The sequence below is a fragment of the Pelodiscus sinensis genome, chromosome 2, assembly GCF_049634645.1.
Source record: "Pelodiscus sinensis isolate JC-2024 chromosome 2, ASM4963464v1, whole genome shotgun sequence".
In the NCBI taxonomy this organism is placed as follows: domain Eukaryota; kingdom Metazoa; phylum Chordata; order Testudines; family Trionychidae; genus Pelodiscus; species Pelodiscus sinensis.
The window spans coordinates 187,930,968-187,938,971 of NC_134712.1; positions in this window are offsets into that span (position 1 = coordinate 187,930,968).

Sequence of the window (8,004 nt, forward strand, 5' to 3'; positions counted from 1 at the left end):
GAAATCAGTAAGGACCCTATTTTCTTCCTCAAAAAGAGAAAAGAGGTACATAGCTAAAATGTGATACAGAGAAACAATTACTCCTCATTCACATAGACAACTCAATGCACATTAAGTCCAGAGTGCCTTCCATGTAGATAGAAATATCCAGTATAAATCCAACAAAGTGATATTTTGTCATCTCTGGAAATATTAAAGAGCAGGTTAGATAGACATCTATCAGGGATGATCTAGACAGTACTGGGTCCTGCCATGAGGGCAGGGGACTGGACTCGATGACCTCTCAAGGTCCCTTCCAGTTCTAATGTTCTATGATTCTATGATTATTCTCTATCTCCAGCAAATGAAAACTACAATCTATATATTTTACTTTTTGCAAACGCTAGCTAGGTACTTATCTGGCCCTTATTAGCATATATCTGAGCATCTTACAATGTTTAATGTTTTATCCTCTGTCTTCATTGTACAAATGGGGAACTGAAGCACAGAAACATGAAATGTAATAGACGTGTGTGATGGACCGGGCCGGGTCTGGGCACATCCGAGGGTGTCCGCGCAGGGCGAATTGCTCAAATTCGGGGCTTCTTACAGTCCCCAGACTGGAGACCTTCCCAAATAGGCCACAAACCAGTCCCCCAGAGCACTTCAGCTGCCTGCCTGGCCAGCCAGAAGCCTCACAAGCAAAACCCCTCTGATACCCAGCAATATCCATGCCTCAGATGGCCCCAGGCCTAATACACAGGTGAGGGGCATTAGAGCCCAATCTCACCTACCCCAAACAAGTTCTGTCCGTTGTGTCCATACATTGGACAAACGTCTCAGACACTTCGCCAAAAAATCAAAGGCACCTAAAAGTTAGGCCCTGTAATGTTACATATTGCAACACTTCAGTCCCATCATGTTGTCATGTTATGGCATTTTGAGGGGAGCAGCCAGATCACTGCTGCACCCATGGGGGGGGGAGTTTGCCCCAAAAGTTGGTAGAAAGGGGGCCATGTGAGGTGTCAAATGAAAGCTTATTTTCTTCTGATTCTATATAAGCTATTCATGTAATTGTATAATGTCTGGGTGTGAAGTTATATATACGTACTCTGTGTAGATGCTGAGAGATTCTCTGTCTGAGGCAGAGCAATGAGCCGGGACTGTTTGCCCATGGACATGCTAATGAGCAAAGCACCAGGGAACAATGGATCTCTGGACCCATCCTGACATAGGATGTACACCAAGTACTTTTAAGCCAGCAGTTATAACATCTCTGCTGCAAGTCTGCATCGAGAACTGGAGATTCAATGCATGTAATGTATGATACTTTAACAACCTTACTCTCATGCTTTTCTTTCTTTTAGCAATAAACCTTTAAATTTTAGATTCTAAAGGATTGGCTCAGCGTGATCTTGTGGGTAAGATCCAGAGTGTAAATTGACCTGGGATCTGTGGCTGGTTTCTTGGAACCGGACAGAACTTGTTCGGGGTAGGTGAAATTGGGCTCTCTGCAATTTGCTTACCTTTTTCTGACAATTTTTTGCGGGAGAGGCTTGTCCAAAATTTAGCCCGTCTACACTGGGCCAAATTTGAGAAAAGCCTCCTCTTTCAGAAGAGCCCTTCTTCCTTGTGGGAGGAGGAAGACAGGGTTTCCAAAAGAGCATGGCTGCTGTTCCGCAGAAAAAAAGAGGAAGAGCAGACACATTCCCTGGACACAGCAGAGTTTTACCGGGATATCTCTGGTTTTTCTGGAGAGCAGGAAGCAGGACATGAGACACAGGATAAATAGCTGTGGCGTATATAGTGTGGAGATGGGTTTAGGGTTCAGAAAAGTGGGAGGCTGGCTGTGTTTCTGTGAGCTGGGCGTTGTCCTATGTAGATAATTGATATGGCAGAACAGGGTGTGCAGTTGATACACACCAAGACCTTAAGGGAGTCCTCCAAAGAGATCTGCAGGGAAGCTTCCTGGAGGTACTTGTAAATCCTCTGCCACAGGGTATCTGGCCATGCAGCATTGTTCCTTCCCTCATTGTAGGACTCTGCACCGTGCCATTCAATAAGCATTTCTACTGGGGCCAAAGTGGCACAGGGGTGAACTGCATATACAGCAGGGTGGAAGCTGCAGGCATGCAGTAGTTGTACCCTGGTTTCCCAGCTTATCCTCAGCAGTGTGATGTCTGCTAGAATGATCCCCACCTCTGAAGAAGGAACAATTAGTTCCCTGCAAAGCTGCACTGCAAGCCTCACAAACACTGTATTTTCTTTTATCCGTGTGCAAATCCCACCCTCCTCCCCAAGCAGCACTCACCATGCTTTGGCTGCCTGGCAAGGATCAGTGAGAAAGTGATTGCTATGTTGCAAAAAAATCCCACTTCTGTGCATTATCCCCCTGTGCTTCAGCAGATGTGGCCTTGAGAAACACCCTATGCATCCCTGCCAACCATCTCCAGCAGATAAAAAAGAAGTCAAAAGACAGCAAAGAAGGCATGTTCCAGGAGGTACTACTGTGCTCTACTACAGAGAAAAGGGACTGCGAGGAATGCTGGGAAATCAAAAGGTAGGACAGAAAAGAGAATCAAGCATTTGCTAGGAATGAAATTGAAAGGATGAAAAAAGTAATGTAGGAGCAAACAGAGATGCTCACGTCTTAAAGTAAAAAAAATAATACAGAGAAGGGCAACAAAAATTATAAGGGATATGGAACAGCTTTCCTATGAGGATAGAGCAAAAAACTGCAGCTGTTCATCATAGAAAAGAGAAAACCAAGGTCTATAAAATCATGATTGGTGTGGAGAAAGTAAATAAGGAAGTTTTTTATTTCTTCTCATCACACAAGACCAATGGGTCACCCAGTAAAATTAATAGACAGGGTTAAAACAAACATTGTATACGTCTTTCCACATTGTGAAGGCCAAAAGCATAACTGGATTTAGAAAAGAATTAGGAATGTTCAAGAAGGCTGTGTCCATCAATGACTATTAGCCAAGATGGTCAAGGAGATACCTTCTTGTCTGGTTGTCCCTAAACCTCCAACTGCCAGAAGCTGGGACTAGACAACAGGGAATGGAACACTTGGTAATTGCCTTGCTCTGTTTGTTCCCCTTAAAGCATCGGACATGGCCACTGTTAGAAGACAGAACACTGGGATTGATTAGTGGTTCTCAACCAGGGGTAGAAGCATCCCTGGGAGACACAGAACTCTTTTGGGCATACATCAATGCATCTAGCCTAGTTTTACAATAGGTTACATAAAATGCACTAGCCAGAACAAACTAAAGTCAGTATAAACTAAAATGTCATACAATTATTTGTTTATACTGCTCTGTATACTGTACACTAAAATGTAAGTATAGGTTGGACCTCCCTGGCCTGGCACCCTCGGGACCTAAGTGATCCCAAACAAGGGAGTTTGCTGAACCAGGGGAGGTCAAGGTTCCCTTCCCAGCCATCAGATTCTCTGGAAAACCAGTCCTGGCCACTGGGCTCTGCTCCCAGCCCTGGCTGGGGCTACGCCCCCTGCTGCACCATCTCGGGCTGCTGGCTACCAGACCTGCTACCACAGGGCTTCACTCCTGATCGTGGCCACCCCCGCTTCCTGCCAGGCAATGTGTTGGACCATAAAAGTGCAGGATTTCAGAAGTTCAACCTGTATAATATTTATATTCCAATTGATTTAATTTATAATTATGTGGTAAAAATGAGGAAGTCAGGGCAATTTTTCAGTAATAGTGTGCTGTGATATTTTTATATCTGGTTTTGTAAGCAAGCAGTTTACGTGAGGTGAAACTTGGGGTACACAAATCAGACTCCTGGAATGGGAACCATAGTCTGGAAAGGCTGAGCGCCACTGCACTAGACAGATCATTGGTTTGACCCAGTATGGTCATTCTTATGTCCTTTCTATGAGCTTTAGTAGGACTGCATGAATGCTCATGCATTGCAGAAGTGAAGTCATGATCAATTAAGCTCCTATAATTATGTATTTCTTCATTAAGTCTTCCTGCCTAGATTTAAGGAGCTTCCAGTAACACATCACGGGGGGAAAGGGGGGAGGGAGAGGGTATCTTCTGTAACAAGATGATAAGAAGAGATATGTGACTCTATACTAGCAATTTTTGAACACTATCTGTGTGGAAAAGTCTGTAAATCTACAATATTTGGAAAAACAATGTCAGGGAAGAAAGACAGCTACAAATGCAGCAGATGACAAGAAGGCACAATTCAATAATATACCTTGTACCATCATCTTAATGAGTCATCAATTCCCACACAATGTACAGAATTCTGGCTTTTTTATAGGGCCTCCCTCAACTGTATAAATATTTCTAAGTAATTTACTGCCATGAGTATATAAAAGAGCTATCTTAATTAAATACAAAAGGCAGAGTGATCAATGTGTTGCCAATACTGTCATAATGTGGATACGTTGAACAATACTTATAACCGTTGCTTTAAAACAAAACTTTCACATGTGCATCTATCAGATTTTTACATTTATTATAAGCTCTTTGGGGCAGGGGTACTGTTTAGATCTGTGTTTGTTCCACCCCTAGCACAATGAGGTCCTGATCAATGACTAGGGCTTATTGGTGATGGAATAAATCAAATAATATGATTCATTGTTAGTATGTCAGCAATATCTTGTCTTGCTCACCATTAATACTTTTTTTTAAATGAACATTTAAATATTTTGGGACCAATGTTCCCTCTAATTTTTTTCATGCATGTGCAGAATAAATGTTGTTATATTCACCGTCGTGTGTGTGGATGTGCATCACCAGTAGAAACACATGCTGCTGGCTGTGAGCACTCTGCTAATCAGTGGGGTGGCACTTGAATTTCTTCTGGTTGGCTGCCCAAGAACTCAGCTTACAGGAAACACTGGTTGGGACTCCCCTCCCAGTTTGGCCCCCAAGTCACTTACATTTTCTGTGCCAGTTTCCCAATCACCAAACCAAATAGGGATGATACTTACTCACCACTGTAAAGCACTCTGAGACCTATTCAAAAAGCACTCTATGTAACTCCTAAAATAAAAATATCCTGTAGGCTAGCACTAAGCTGCACTCAGATGGGAGCCGGGAGACCATGAACTCAAGCCTTTGTTTTCAGTGACTGCTGTTAGTTATTTCTGTATGCATTACAGCCTGGCTGTGTCTACACTGGCATCCCTTTCAGGAAAAGGGATGCTAATGAGACACATCGCAATTGCAAATTCCGCGGGGGATTTAAATATCCCCCGCGGCATTTGCATTTACATGGCTGCCGCTTTTTTCCGGCTTGGGGATAAGCCGGAGAAAAGCGCCAGTCTAGACGTGATTCTCTGGAAAATAAGCCCTTTTCCGGAGGATCTCTTATTCCTACTTGAAAGGGCTTATTTTCTGGAGAATCACGTCTAGACTGGCGCTTTTCTCCGGCTTATCCCCACGCCGGAAAAAAGCGGCAGCCATGTAAATGCAAATGCCGCGGGGGATATTTAAATCCCCCGTGGAATTTGCAATTGAGATGTGTTTCATTAGCATCCCTTTTCCGGAAAGGGATGCCAATATAGACACAGCCCCTGTGTATACATATTACTAGCAGATGTACTTGGCATTGCTCGGGCCTTTAACTGAAGTAATTTTTTTTTTAATAAATGAAAAATGTACATGCTTTACTTCAATTATTGCATTTTTAAAAAACAAAGGAAAATGAAGGCTGGAGGTTTCCGGGGTAAGGAGAAGCTTAGGGCAGAGGGTTGGGAGGTGGGGGGCTCAAGGCAGAGGGTGAGGCCTCAGGGCAGGGGAAGAGAGGGGGGCTTATGGGGAAGGAGGTGGGGGTGCAGAAATCAAGTCAGGTGGGAGGTGCAGGACTCAGGGCTGGGGGCTCTAGACAGGAGGCTGGGAGGTGCAAGGGGGCTTACCGGGGCCATCTGTGGCATCAAGGATGACGCTGATCCTGTGGTGGCTCCTCCCAGAAGGCTGTGACAGTGCTTCCCAGCTAGTGGCTCCCCTGAGGGGCCGGGGCTATGCTCCTCAGAGGGTGGCTCCTCCTGGGAAGGGAGGATCTGGGGTTGTGCACTTGTTGGGTAGGGGTGGGGGCTCTGCAGGCTGGCTCTGGCCCCCAACCTGCTGTTGACTCCCCTGACTTGCAGCTGCTCCAGGGGGGCTTCACTTGGGCACTGGCCACCCTGTCCTGAAGCCTGTTGGAGAGAAAGAGTTTTGCGGGCTGGCCCCACCCACCAACAACCCCGCCACAGACTATCGGGGGGGGGGCAGGCTCTGGTGGCTCTCCCCTCCAGCTGTCTCCCTCTAGTGGCTCCCTGCAGACTGTTAGGGGGGTTGTGAGGCTCGGGGGCTTCCCCCCCCCCATGTCCTGCAGGCTACCTGAGGAGGGGCAGGGCTGCGGAGGTTGCCCCCCCCCCATCCTGCAGCCTGTCTGGGATGGCCATGCTCTGGGGGCTTCCCCCCACCAGCAAGCCCCGCAGAGGGAGGCAGGCTCTGGGTTTGGGCAGGGGTGGCTTTTTGGACAGGGGTGGCTCTGGAGGCAAGCAAGATGGCAGAGCCCCATCTCTGATGGTCACTCTCTGTGGGTATGTCTACACTACCCCGCTAGTTCGAACTAGCGGGGTAATGTATGCATACCGCACTTGCTAATGAAGCCCGGGATTTGAATTTCCCGGGCTTCATTAGCATAAGCGGGGAGCCGCCATTTTTAAATCCCCGCTGCTTCGAACCCCGTGTAGCGCGGCTACACGGGGCTCGAACTAGGTAGTTCGGACTAGGGTCCTATTCCGAACTACCGGTACTCCTCGTGAAACGAGGTGTACCGGTAGTTCGGAATAGGCACCCTAGTCCGAACTACCTAGTTCGAGCCCCGTGTAGCCGCGCTACACGGGGTTCGAAGCAGCGGGGATTTAAAAATGGCGGCTCCCCGCTTATGCTAATGAAGCCCGGGAAATTCAAATCCCGGGCTTCATTAGCAAGTGCGGTATGCATACATTACCCCGCTAGTTCGAACTAGCGGGGTAGTGTAGACATACCCTGTGTGCTGCAGTGGCCACTGTCAGTATCACATTCCCCTACTTTGTGCCCCTCCCTTTCGTGCCACTCCACTCTCTGCCCCCTCCCTTTCCATGTTATCAAAACCAGTCCCATTTCCAGCACTTCCTGTTTTCCAGTCACAAACAAATTCTGACCTTGGATTAAGTTAGAGTAAGAGGAAGCTGCATACCAAATGTGGTGGTCCTAGCTCTTATGGGTTAGGGGTTTTTGAACAAACGGACAAACAGATGCACAGACAGATACACTCTAAAATATATAGATAGAAGAAGATTGAGGCCACAAATTTAGCACGATTCAAAAAAGGACTGAACATTCATATTTATAATAAGACTACAATTATAAGAGTAAATATTTTTTAAAGATTTGGAAGATACATAAACCCTGATGGCTTATATCATAAGCAACTCTCTAACTACTGGAAGTAGAGGAAGAGAGAAACTTTCCCTATAACTGCCTACTGCAGGATGTTTTACTTCTTGCCCAGAGCAGCTGTAACTGACCATTGCTTTAGATAGGATTTTGGACTAGATGGAGCACTTTTCTGAACCAACAAGCAAAATTCGACATTATTACATGGCATTATAGCACAAAAAAGCAAACATTTCCATCTGTCTATCTCTGTCTGAGAATATTTAACCTCCTATCTTTAATTACTAAATGAAATAGATATCCACATGTATTACCAGAGTAATTCATCTTGATGAAGGTCTTTGTGTTCAAATATTTAGTCATGGGGGAATTCTACAATATTTGCACTTGGAGCTATAATAAAATTGCAGAATTCCCCCAGCACTGACTATTATACTGGTTGAACTATTCTGGCCCAGGACTCGCTGTTCCGGCGACATCTGAGATCTAGCAGGATCATGGATACTGTAGAATGAGAAAGCCTCTGGACCAGAAAGCCTCAGCTGCACAAGTTGTCAGCAGCTGGTAGTGGAGCCTATCTGGCGGCGCGCAGTTCACAGGGCCAGTAGCC